A 13,771-nucleotide genomic window follows, 5' to 3' on the forward strand; every position below is an offset into this window, starting at 1 on the left:
TAGATTCAAAAATACACATTTTCCTTCACTTGTGATGTACTAGGTATTGATTGAGTAGTGGTGTTGAGAGACAGTGAAAAAGGCTGAAAGTGTAGTTATGGAAGAGGTTGTTCACCATACAGCAAAGTTCAGTAGCTTTGTAAGAAAGGCACAGCACTGAAATAGAAAATATTCCCAATGAGCAATACAGACTCCATAACGGCCAAGGAAGTGTTAGGAGGCTGCTGTAGATTTAAATAATCCTCTCCTATTTACTTTCAAAATGATTGCAGAGGAGAGGTGTCAGTTCAGTTGACAGAGACTGAAGGAAGTCTCTCTCCATAGGTGGTGCCTTGGTGAAATTCCGGGATAGATGGGCATGGCCAGGTTTTTTTATAAATCAGCTGCTGCCAGCTGTGGTTGCATAGATATGGAGTGTTTCTGTCACTGCATGGGACTGGGCTGCTTGACATGGGGTTGTGGTGATTCAGTGATGCAGCTCCACTTCAAAGAACGGAAAAGGCAGATATGAGTAATACACTTGGAAGAGGATGTATGCAGAGCAGACTGCAATTACATTTCAGCCATGTGATGTGACCATCTCCACTGTGGCCAGGTGCTTTGTCCCTCCTTTGGTGAGTCTTTTATCACACTGAGTCAGATAAGGCCAAAGCCCTGTTGTACGGAATGTGCATCTACACTATTGAATGTGATGCTGAGATGAAAGAAGAAAGTGGCATCACTGGGATGTGTCTCTTTGGCAGGGCACTCTCTGAGAAGCAGGGTCACTTCTTCAGTGGTGCAGTAATGCATGCCTCCAGCGTGTCAAGAAACAGCTCCTTGCAGTGATGCAGGGTCACATATATGTGCACTGAGGAATTTTTAGAGTCAAAGCATGTAGCTCTGCAATCACTTTGATGCTTGTCCAGTGAAGGAGGAAATATGTTCTTATTTATGTACTGAGATTTCTTTTATGCTGCACATAGATTGCTGTTGTTCCTCAAAGAAAAAAAAAGAACAACACAATGAAGAAACAAACAAGGCAAAACAAAACAAAAAAACCAAACCAAAAACAAAACAAAAAAATCCAGAACAAGAACAAAAAATTCCCAACCGACCAACAAATCAAACAAACAAACAAACAAAAATAAAAAGAAAAGAAAAGAAAAGAAAAGAAAAGAAAAGAAAAGAAAAGAAAAGAAAAGAGAAAACATAAGAAAACATATGATGGATTCTTCATATCTTCAGAACTTGCTATAAATTCTTTAGTGTTATTTTGTGGCAGAACTGTTTTACAATCTTTCATTAAAGAAATCTGTGTGAAAAGTGGTACCACAAGGTTTCAGGCAAATATTAGTACTATAGAAGTAATTTTAAAAAATTTTTTAATTACTGCACTGAATATCTGTCATTTTGAAAAAATAAAAAAAATGCAGTAATGTGAGTTTCCTATCAGTAGAGATGTTATGGCAACTGCCTGGTGACCATCAATTCAACATTTAATTTGGATGTGACTGTCCTTTTTTTGCAAGCAGTTTATGTCTTAAAATCTGTTTGACAGAACAAACCAACAAAGACCAAAAAAGAAGCATTACCCTTATTTCAACTCTTAATAATGGTATGATGAATTAGAAGATGTGAAGATATTTAAGTCTTTAATTCAACAAATGATGCACCCACCACTGCATTTTAAATGTTAAGCAGTAGCTCTGAAAATGGCCTTTCATTAAGATAGTGCTTTACTTAGTAAATATTTGATGTGTGCCATCTTTTATGGAGTATCTCACTGTAAATTTCTTTTGCTTCATGTGCCATAAGGCTAAATAGCCTTAAAAGTAATTTGAAACATACCTCTGCTATCCCAGACTTGCTTAAGATTTACCTTGCCAAGTAAAGAGCATTCTGGAATGTAGCAGCTAACAAAGATCTGCAGCAAATTCAGGACAGACCAGACATCTTAAATTTTTAATGAGTGACACAGGGCCCATAAGCATTAGATAATAAAACATAGGTATAGGAGAGTTGGTCTGAAGTGGAACTAGAAATGTAAATTCTCTCTAAGTATAATATTCTGACAACTTGCTCAATCCCTCAAGCCCATTGCAGATTATTTTTTACTTTGAGATCTTTGCAGACACAGCCATGCTACAATAGTCCAGATTTATCTGTTTTTAGCTGAAAAAAAGGGTTATCACCTGCTACAAGACACATATGTCTTGTAGAAGGTGATAACCCTTTTTTTCATAGGCAGGAGCTAGACAAGAAAGTTGATCTAGTATCATATCATCCTGAATCCAGAGGAATTCCAATTCCAATTTTCCTCTTTGCATTAGAAGACTATTCCCACAAGTTATAACCTCTGTTATTCTGAGACAGATGCTTTTTCCCTGGTTGAACTAAGCCACAGTGCAGGAAACTCCATTGGATCAGAGTGTCCCAAGATGAAAGCTGTTTTACATTATGCAGTAGAGTAATGTGGACTGCTCCAAGTGCAAAGGCCAGTAATTTATGCTGGGCTGTGTTATATTCACAATTCATGGCCACAGTTACCGTAACTTTATTTCTGGTCCTGGGCTGATTTTTTTTTTTTTTTTAATTTTTGAGATTTGCAAATCCTGATCTGTTTCAGTACAAAAATGTGCTGACATTGCTTGCAGGCTACATTCACTCAGACCAGAGTAATAGGTAGCTATTTGTTAAACCTTTTTATAGAATAGCTTTTAAGGTTTTGTGTGCACTGGACATGTTAATGGCAGGCAAATTTGATCTCTGGTTTGTATCATGTACAGTAGGCTGCTCTATTATGACTGTAGTATAGCTGTGCCTATGCAACTGTGGTTGTGTCCTGTTTAGGCTGTGAACATTCTGCTTTTGCTTGTGGACATATTGATTCACTCTGAGTCATTCCTTCTCCTGTCAGAGTTGCCAGCAGTGATCATTACTCTGAAAACAAACAGAACTGGGTTCAAGGCTGACACATTTTATTCTCTGGTTTCTGAGGCAGGCAATCAAATATGAGAAGATATATGCCAGCCCTCTCTGATTCTCCTGGGGAAAGTTTGGCCACTTACACCACAAAGGCATTTTGAATGCTGATCCTTGCTAATACACTCCCAAAGGAGCCCAGAGCTGTAAGAAGGACAGGAGGCATAAACCAGGCTATTGTAAGATACACACTTTTGTGATTCCTCTTAAGCTGATGGTTTTATGAGTCTTTAAACCAATTAAGGTAGATTTCTTTCCTAGCAGAACTCTGACTGGAGGACTGTCCCATTCCTTTGCTACTGAAAATGGTAAGAAACTTTTGTCTTATTTCCTGAAGTTATGCAGAGCCTGAAGTTATGCAGATCAAGGTTTGGCTTTTTAAATTTTCTCCACTGTTAATATAATTCTCATATAACTGGTAGTTCTTTTCTTCCCTGGTATTACATAAGACACATCAGGAAGTATATCTGAAAATAGCACTCAGTTTTTGTTGTGTAAAGTTAAGTAAACCAATCTAATATATGCCTCTCTGGACATTGTACCCCATTTCATCACTAATTCAGACACCAAGTTTGCATACATGCTGTAACTAAAATTTCATCAGTCTCAAAAATGTGTTTTAATCTTGATGCATTAAAGAGCTGGTTCCTTCCATATCTTTGCTATTTCACAAGCTTGTTCTCACATCCATCATATGCCAAACTCACTGATTATGCAGCCATCCACAAACTGTTGTGCTCAGGCACATATGGAACACTAGCTCAAGCTCCAGTATATACATAATAGCCTTTCATATTCACTGCCAAATATCAGTATAAATAAAACATCCAGGGTTTTATCATTCTACATAACAAGCATAATTTTAGGCTTGCAGAAGTAAATGTTAGGATTAAAAGCAGCACACTTGAGACCTATGTTGTTGAATTTCACTCTGAATTTGTTAATTTACCTCACTCAGGCTGCCTGACTGATATCAGGTAGACCTGCCACTTCAAAAAAATCTTCAGATTTTGTCTTGTTCCATGAATCTCTTTTAATCATTACTTAATATCTTACCATTCAGATTCAGTTATTAGGTTTCACTTAAAAAAAAAGAAAAAAATAAAAATAAAAATAAAAATAAAAATAAAAATAAAAATAAAAATAAAATAAAAATAAAAATAAAAATAAAAATAAAAATAAAAATAAAAATAAAAATAAAAATAAAAATAAAAATAAAAATAAATAAAAAATAAAAATGAAAAGGAAAAGGAAAAGGAAAAGGAAAAGGAAAAGGAAAAGGAAAAGAAAAAGAAAAAGAAAAAGAAAAAGAAAAAGAAAAAGAAAAAGAAAAAGAAAAAGAAAAAGAAAAAGAAAAAGAAAAAGAAAGAAAAAGAAAAAGAAGTATCAATATTGGAGAATGTCATGGGCAAAAGGTTTCAAAAAATGGCATTTTTTTACCATCCTTGAGGGGTGTATGTTCTAAAATGAGCATCATCTGCAAACTTTACAGCTGAAATGTGTGTGCAAGTTTTAAAGCTAAAAAGAAGGCAAGAAACTATCTTTTTTATCCTTCCACCAAGTAAAAATACAACTCTGTTGTATCTGTTGATAGAAAAATATATGTTCATGACCAGCATAAGAGAACTTGGTTCTCATAAGATTCTGTCTTTGAGAGCAATTGTTGTGATTCATGGAAAAATCTTAAAGGGTCTGGGACAGGAAATTTAGTACTCATCTTCATATTGAATAAGTCCTTTCAGGTTTTCTCCAGCATGTTAGACTGTCACCTCATGTGCACATCACAGCATGTGCACATCTCTATACTAAATTGAAGGGAGTTCAGTGTGTAATTCCTTTACAAAAGTAATTGTACTGTACCACAGTCAAACTTGAGCAGAATACTGGCATTTTATCAAGTTATATATACAGAATAATGAGATTCAGTGAAAAAATACAAATTACTGTCTTTGACAGGATGGATGATATTCAAAGTGTATGAAAAGTGGAGTTAAATGTGAAAGCCTTGGTTCTTGATACTGCAGCTAGCTTGGAAACTTGGACAGAACATTGTGAAAAGCAGCTATGGCTTGGCTCTTTAGTCAGTTAACTACATAAATGCCCATGGACTATGTTTCCATATTTCACACGTACTTTAGCTACAGCTCATGATAAACACAGAAAGCCAAAGGAAAGCTGTAAAGCACAGGTTGGCAGAAAAAATACTTGCTAGAGTAACTGATGAAAAGGCTGAATGTTATCTGGCTAAAGCACCAACTTCTCAGTTTCTGTTTCTGCTATCTTATTGGTGAGTTGCAAAGTTCTGATTTGAAATGTGAAGATGAAAGTTGTAGAAAATCCTGGTGCTAGATCATCAATACTAGCAATAAACTAATATCCAGGAAGAGAGCAAAAGGTAGTGGTGTATGTTGGGTTGACCCTGGCTGGATGTCATGTACCAAATAAACCAACTCTATCACTCCCCTCTACACCTGGACAGGTGAGAGAAAATGAAATAAAAGGCTTATGAGATGAGATGAGGACAGCAGCCAGAGATCACTCACCAATTGTCATAATGGGCAAAGCAGGTTCAAATTGGGGAAATTAATTGACCTTATTACCAATCAAAATCAGAGCAGCATAATGAGAAGCAAATCTTAAAACCCTCACTCCTTCCTCCTGCCCAACTCTACCTCCTCCCCCACAGTGGCTCAGGGAGGCAGGGAATGGGGGTTAGGTCAGTTCATCACAGGCTGTTTCTGCAACTGCTCAGGGAGAGGAGTCCTTCCCCTGCTCAGTGTGGGGTCCCTCCCACAGCAGACAGTTCACCATGAACTGCTCCAGTGTGAGACAATCCTTCCAAGAGTTACTGTAAAGCACTCCCAAGGGTGCACTTGTGCATGAGTGTTGATCATGGGCATGGGTAGAAGTGTAAAAGTAGCATTGCTCATATAGCATATTTAGGACTCATATAGCATGTATGGCTTGAGTGATAGTAAATGCATTGGTTATAATTCCATTCAGATTTATTCCCGAGGGAATACTTTAGTATTCTGAAAAGTTATATACTTCATGTGTAAAGGGACTGATAGCCTTTGTAAGAGAGTATCTATTTATACACAAATGCAGTAAATTTGAGCATTGTACATTGCAATAAAAGAATAGGAAGTGGGACTATTTCTTGCTTGAATTATATACCACATGGTATTTATTGACACTATAGTTGCCGGAACACTTTTATTCCAGCCTCCAAGATTTCCACATAAATGAAGAACAAAGTCAAACATTCAGGGAGAAAAGAGGAATAGAGGTTTTAGGTAAGCTAGTCCAATAAAATATTAACATACATTAATGTATCTAAAGCTTCACACACAGTGCATTAATTGAATAGTTACCTAATTAAGCCATAAGAAATGGCAAATACGGGGAGCAGATGTTTATAAATCATTGGAGAAACAGGAATTTTTTTGTCATTTTCTAAGCAACATTAACCTCCTTTTCTATATAAAGTTACAGGGCCAGGATTGAAAAATCCTGTTGCCAAATATTTTACATCTTTTGGAAGCAGACAAGCAGAGATCTTGTAATACCAGACTTTATCAGAATGTGGTGACTTTAATTGTAGATTGGGCCTTGTGCACCTGTCAAGGCTTGCTGTCTTTCTCATGTGGAAATACAGATATGAGGGAGGGTGAAGTAAAGGAAACCCAGCATAAACCAGTCTCACTTCACCTTGTGCACCATAGGGTATGCATGTGAGCTCTGCATTTGGTGTTTGGTAGAGCACCTGCGTTTACTCATAACTCCTCTGGCATTAACAAAATAGCAAAGCATCTCTTCACATATGCAGAACCCAAATTTATTTTAAAATCTGCCACAGGGTACTTGTTTACAAAGCATGTTTGCATGACCTGTAGGTCTTGATTTTTTCAAATGAGTTTTGAAGGGCTGTGAAAAAGAGGGGGCTGGCCATGTCTCTATTCTGCTACACTCAGTATTTTTGGTATTTCCTACCCACTAAATGCCTGAAGCTGGAAAAGGCTGATATCTTCTTTCCTAGTAGTGATCTCTTCCTAAAATTTGTAAACTTATAAATAACATATCTGAAGACAACAGGTTAGTCTGTAGAAAGGAAAGCTGGCTTTAATCTTTGAAGAATCTACATTCTGACTGAATGTAGAGCCAAGACTTATTTAAGAGTTCTTCTGGCACATTGCAGGAAGATCGTCTTCCTTCTGTGGTTTGAGACTGTCTCTTGAGGCACTAATCTTGCCCTTCAAAAGGGAACAACCCCCAGGGGAGAGCTCTGCAGTACCCTCCCCAAGTGAACTGAGCTCGGTCCCCACAGTCCTTGGGATGGGGAGAAGTCTCTGACTCTCCTTCCAGCCAGCAGGAAGTGCTGAATGTGACTGTAAATAAAAGAATCTTTCTGGGATTCCTAATGCCCCATGTGCTGTACAGAACCTTGGGCCTTAATTTAGCTCCAGGTTCCAAGGGAAACTGTCCCTAAGAAAGCTGCAAGCTAACACTAAAATAAACTACTGTATTGAAATATTAAATTTAAATGTTCAACTTTTAAATAGTTTGTGAGACTGGTGGAAGATCCCAGTATGTTCTGTGCTTTGTGAGCTGGCAGAAGTCTGTCTGTTTGTAGTTGAATCTTTTGTGTTTGTACACAATCAGCAAGTACATGGTGTGATGTTGTTTCTCTCTGGGATGCATGAGAAGTTTGTTATCTTTTTTGTAGCAAAACTAATAAATGTTTACAGACAAAATTGCACCATTTAAAATAAACTGCCTTAGTGTTACATCTTTCATTAGATCACTGCAGCTACTCTGTATACAAGTTCCCAGGCAGATATTTTTAGGAAAATGAAGATTCATTGTAAAAGTAATTATTTTCACTATTCTATATCAACATGCAATTGAGAAATAAAAGAAAACTACTATCATGGTCAGATTGTCCTGTGAGACAAGTATTATTTCACCAATGGAAAAATTTAGTATTCTGTTATTATCCCTGTAAATATATTCTGAAATTATCTCAAAATAACCTAATTGTTAGAGAATTTGATGACACATTCAGAGCAATGTGAGCTATTGAGAAAATATTAATTTCCTTTTAAATCCTAAATTGATCTGTCTCATTGTTCAGGCTGTAGTCCAGACCAACCTTAAAAACCCATTATCTTTCCCTTCTTCTTTTTTTTTTTTTTTTTTTTTTGTTACTGGTGTTTTGTTGACAGAGATGTCAAAAAACTCTGCTTTATAGTTTAATTCCATTATGTCAATATTCCTCTTTCAAATAATCACTGAGTTGACAGACATCAATAATTTAGCAAGTATCTGAGAGGAATATTTAGAAATATTTCAATATCACTCATTGTTCAAAGTCTCTAAAAATCCCTGAGGGCAGGGTAGATCTGATTTGTGTGAAGACTGAGATGAAGACAATTATGTCACCTAAACCAATGATGTTTGTTCCAAGCAAATTATAGAGACATTATGTTTCAAACTTTCAGCAGCAGAATAATTATGTTTCCATTTGGGCTGTGGAGGAAGGATTACTTCTGCTTTGCCATAGTTCCAAATCCCATTTCCAGTGATATCTAGGCTACTCTTATTCTAATTCTTGGAATTGCTCATATTCTGTACAAGTGCTTTCACATTTCTATTAGTAGCAACAGAAAATAGATTACCAATAGAGCTTTAATCATTATTTTCATATGTCATTTTTCTGTCTAGGTTCCTTAAGCATATCAGCCCTAGCTATGAATGAGAAAAACTTTTAAAAATTCAGGAAACAATCTATTGCATACACTAGTGTGTTCAACAAAATTATGAACCAACAGAAAAAAAAGTTTCTTAGAGCCATCGTGTCCATTAGTCTGAACTTTTACAGTAATGTGAAGAGAAGACTTGGGACTAAATACTGGAAATTGCCTTAGAAATATGGTTCAAAGATAGTTCTTTTTTACCACTGAAGACAATTCCATTTTAGATCATCAGTAGATCTGTATTTGGAACAACCCTAGAGTCATGCTGATGTTCAAAGTGGATCAAAATAGAATCAAATTCAAATTTACCTAAATATATATCAACCAAAGCAAGCATAAACACAGTAACTGATGCCTTAATGCTTACACTCAGATCTACTATGCTTTCATAATTCAGAGCATTTTGAAATACATAAGCAGTTAGAATTTCTTTATGCTTGTTGTTATTGTCCATTATTTGTGCAAAGCAGTATTAGGTCTCAAGGTTAATAGGTGCCTGTGACAGGCTCGTTGCTTTCCCTGTCACTACCACTCAGAGTTTGACCTTCTCATTGAATGGGTTTTTAGGATTCATCAAAAGACAGCTGGTGTAATAGCATGTGACTTTCCTACCCACTTTAGTTTGCCTCCCTTTCGTTTTTGATTTCTCTGCTGCGGATATGTGTGTCTTATGTGTTCCATGCTCATTCGCAATTGCTTGATTTTCTAGCTTTCTGTTTAGCTTTTTCTCTGTATTATACAAACTATGTTTAATCTTGCTGTTCAAATTTTTCTCTCTTGTTCCCTTTTTCTTCCTGTACTTAGGAAGGACTTAGGAATTTGGCTCCAACTAGCAAGTAAGTGCCTTGTGCTAGGAAGTAAATTTATTTTGCTCTGTGTCAGACAACTGTTCATGAACCATTAACCATCTTGCTTGGTTTCTTTCTTTAAAGTTTCATTGTATGCAATAGTACAGTCAAATAACAAAAAATACCAAAAGCTGTGTTAGCAACAGCTTTGAAAAATACTGAAACCAGATTGCTTTTGAAAAAAATCTTATCAGATTTCAAACTTACCAAGCAACAAAACTGAAGAAGTTTTACAAGCTTTCTTGTAAAAACCACACTTGAATCTAACCTAGATATTACTGCCAGCTCTTGTTGAAAATGCCTGTATTGTCTGAGATTACCTTAATTGCTATCTTGTTCATCATATCAGAGATTCCCAAAGCACAGAAGAAGCAAAGCAGCACTACAGAATCTTTCCCCTCATTTGCTTTCTAGAGGTGCTTCTACAGAAACATTTATTTTTAGAAATAAACAATTAAAAAACCAAAAAAGGCAACAAAAAAAAAAAAAAAACAAAGGAAAAAGACTAGAGACACTTGTGTTCTCCAGCCTGCTGATTAGTTCCTCAAGTTTATGCTTAATTGCTTTAAGTTGCCTAGGCTATAAAGCATGATTGTTACATTTCTGCTGTTCCACTGAAACTACTAGAAAAACCTGGTACTGTGCCAATTTAGATCAGCAGAAAACTCAGCATAATATCATCAAATAATTTTTTTAACAGTTTGACTTCCATTTAATCAACACATAAGGAAATCAGGACAGTTTAATAAACATTCAGAACAGCAATGTTATGAAAAAAATAATTCATTTTGTATTAAAACTCCTGTAATTGAGTTATGTCTGTTTACTACATTTCTGCCAAAGCCATCAGGCATCAGGAGGCTTTGCAGTAACACAAGCATAGCAGCTCTAAGTTGTCAAGGAGTTTGACGCAGTTACTCCATGGGAATATTTACATAAATGAATTAAATGAAGCAATTTCTGCTATTAAAAAAATCCAGAAACTTCAGACAAAACCTTTTTCCTTCACTTGCAAAAAATTATTAAAGCTGGAAAGCAATTCGGTCTCCATTTTTTAGCTATTACAATGAACATTTAGGACAGGGAGCAGATTTTTTGAGGAGACAAAGAGCAGTGAAGATTTAAAACCCTTGCTCATATATATAATGCAACTTCCTCCCCTGCATGTGCCTTTAATAGGCATCCTGATACAGTGAGAGATAGGGTAACATTCCTGATAACTTGGTCTTCAAAGCCAGGCTTTTACAGGAGAGTAAGATGAAAAATCTAGCCAAATTTCTGCATACTGTGCAGCAGTAGGAACATATGCTGGACTCTGTGCCCACAATCAGAGAAGCTGTAGAAGGTATGGTGTGTGAGTGGCATTCAGAAGTCTGATACAGAGTTTGATACAGTAACATTTAAAAGATTCTGTTAAATGAGTAATATTCTAGAGAAATTAAAGAAGAAAATAGCTTGCTAGAAAAGCAGATTTCAGGTTCTCACCTATTTACATTGTTTCTATACTGAAATCTTTTGTACAATCAGGAAGACACAGCACAGTAACCATCATGCTATAAAACCACTGGGCCTCTTGCTCAAGTATTCACTTGTTTAAAACCAGATGAACCCTGAATTCAGCCCCAGCTGCTCAGGGCTTTGTCCAGTTTGGTTTCAAGGTCTGTGAGGACAGAATTGCCACAGCCTTACACAAAAGGAAACCTGCTCCAGTGCTTGGGCATCCTTCTGGTGAAAAAAGTTCTCCCAGTGTTTGGTCATAATCTTCTCTCCCAATTTCTGACCATTCTTTCTTGTCCTCCCATCATGAATTATTGTAAAAAGCTCGGTTCCATCTTTTCTGTAGTTTTTCATGGATACTGGAAAGTTGTTAGTAGCAAAACAGCTTTTCCAAGAAGAACACACTCAGTTGTCTCAGCCTTCCCTTGTGCCTTGTGCTCCAGCCCTCAATTATCTTGGTGACACTTAGCTTGTTGCAGTTTATCACTGCCTATTTTGTACAGCAAGAGTTCCAAACTCAATGTAGCATTCCAGGTGTCATCTAATAAATACTGAGTGAGGGGGAGCAGTCACCTTCCTTGATCATCTCTCTATGTTCTGCTTAGTAAGTTCAACTGCCTGTTAGCTTTTGCTGCTGTCAGGGAGCACAGCTGATGTGTGTTTAGGTTGCTGTCTACCAGGATTTACAATTCCTTTTCTGAAAAATTGCTAATAAGATGGGAAGTGTACAGCATTAAAAATGCAGAGAGTTGGTTCATGCCAGGCACAGGACTGTGCCTCTGATCTTTTTGCATTCTGTGAGTTCTGCGTCTGCCCAATTTTGTAGTCAATCTAGGACCTTCTGAAGCATTGTCCTGTTTTTTAGTATGTCATTTGCTTCATCAGTCTCATTTCATCCATGGTTTTGGTGATGCCACAAAGCAGAAGAGCTCACAGGATAGACCCCTGAGGAAATCCATTTTGAGCTGAATTTCCAGGAGAGACCATTACCCACTGCCCTCATGACCCAGGGAGTTTTTCATAAATCTAATCAGGCATTGACCCAGAAAATGAGGTTTCCATCTCGGGTATAACGAAAGATGGTGTAAAAATGACCTTTTAAGTCAAGATAGACATCATAGGCAACTGTTTGATCACCTACACATCTATCAATTTTATTTATTTTATTTTATTGTAGAAGGTAAACAGGTCTGTAAAGCATAGTTTACTGTTGGTAAACCTCTATTAACTACTTACAGTCACCTGCTGAGAAGCTTAATTCTTTGCCTCCTGGTCATCCAGGTAAGCAAAGACCTTCCTGTGGTTTTGGAACTCGGATACATTATGCACCATCTGAGACAACTTTGCTGTACCAATGGGCAAAATTCCAATTAGTTATAAAATCTCTAGAGATAAGCAACCAGTTTCAGAGAGTATCTATCTATTCTCACTGTGAGGATTTTTTTTCTTATTACTAATTGGCATTCTGCTTGATGCAATTTGTGATAATTTTTTTGTCTATGCAGTTTATTATACAATGATCAATAGCTAGGTAACAAAAAAATGCTGAAGACAGGGCTGTGCCTTACAGACAATCAAAGCTTTAGAATCTCAGCTCCTGAGTGGAGTGGTCTAATCTTGCTATATATCTAATCAGAAGTGGTATTTTCATCAGTTCAACTCCACTGTAACAATTTCCCAGACATCATAATTTTTTAATGGATATAATTCTTATTGCAGTGTTATTAGACTGTGTCTTTTAGGGTAGGGCTTTGCAGTTTGGTAACAACTACTAAAAATCAGTCAAATCAGATTCTTCTTCTTTTTAGACTTGTATATATTTGAGCCAATTTTCTCTGATTGCAACACAGCCATTAAGACTGCTGGTTAAGTCCTTCACTCTCCATAGCATATATTAAACCAAATCATTGTTTGATAGGAATTTCTAGACCTCACGCTAGCTAATATTTAATCAAAAAGTGGAGCTACTACTTACCCTTGACAATGTCTACCAAACAATCAACAGGTCATCCTGACACTGCACACCTCCAGCAAAGATAAACTGCTCCAGGATATTGTGTGGAGGCTCTGCTTGTACTCTTGTCTGTTTTACACCAGCAGAATTGAGTAGAGAATTTTCTGTCACTTCTTTTAATGTCTCTTCAGCACATATGATAGAAGCTACAATTACTACTGCAGTGTGAGGGGTTATTCCTTATTCACTATTCAAATAAAAAAATTGTTTCCAGTCTTTTATTTCAGGGTGGGTTTTTGTAGCAACCCATCTCAAAGTTTAATTTCTCACTGTCTTACCAGACATTTAAAAAGTATAAATATTTGTTATTTTATGTGATATTTGACCATTTATCTGTTGCCTAACCTTAAAATTTTTGCTTTAGTCAAAATTCTTATATACTTAAATCACTGGCTGTGTCATACAGCTCTCCCCTCTGGTTTGTGTGGTTTCTAAATTGCCTGTTGCAGAGTCAACAAAGAGTATGCTTTGTCTGGCAGAAGTTTCACATTAAATCTATAGAAACAATGTTAGTCTATATGTATTAACATTAGAAGGGCCAAGAAATAAAAAATATGCATTTTTCCATCCTTTAAATAATTTTAAAATACAGTTTCTAAAAAGTGATGGACTTATTCTGTTCCTTCACATGAAATATAGTCTCTTGTATTTTTCTGATAAATGTGTTAAAGATAAGAGGCTTGGAATTTTCA

At 36.4% G+C, this 13,771-nt stretch overlaps 1 long non-coding RNA gene across 1 annotated transcript in view; it reads left to right on the forward strand.

The window, feature by feature from the left end:
- Positions 1–3,126: 3,126 nt before the first annotated feature.
- LOC110478224 (uncharacterized) overlaps positions 3,127–13,771 on the forward strand; it is a 46,620-nt gene continuing 35,975 nt past the window's right edge. Inside the window, exons 1-2 of the long non-coding RNA XR_002466724.3 lie at positions 3,127–3,143; positions 3,229–3,272. This is a non-coding gene — a long non-coding RNA (uncharacterized LOC110478224). The remainder of the gene's footprint in view (positions 3,144–3,228; positions 3,273–13,771) is intronic.

This window comes from Lonchura striata, chromosome 4 (genome assembly GCF_046129695.1).
Source record: "Lonchura striata isolate bLonStr1 chromosome 4, bLonStr1.mat, whole genome shotgun sequence".
Lineage (NCBI taxonomy): Eukaryota > Metazoa > Chordata > Aves > Passeriformes > Estrildidae > Lonchura > Lonchura striata.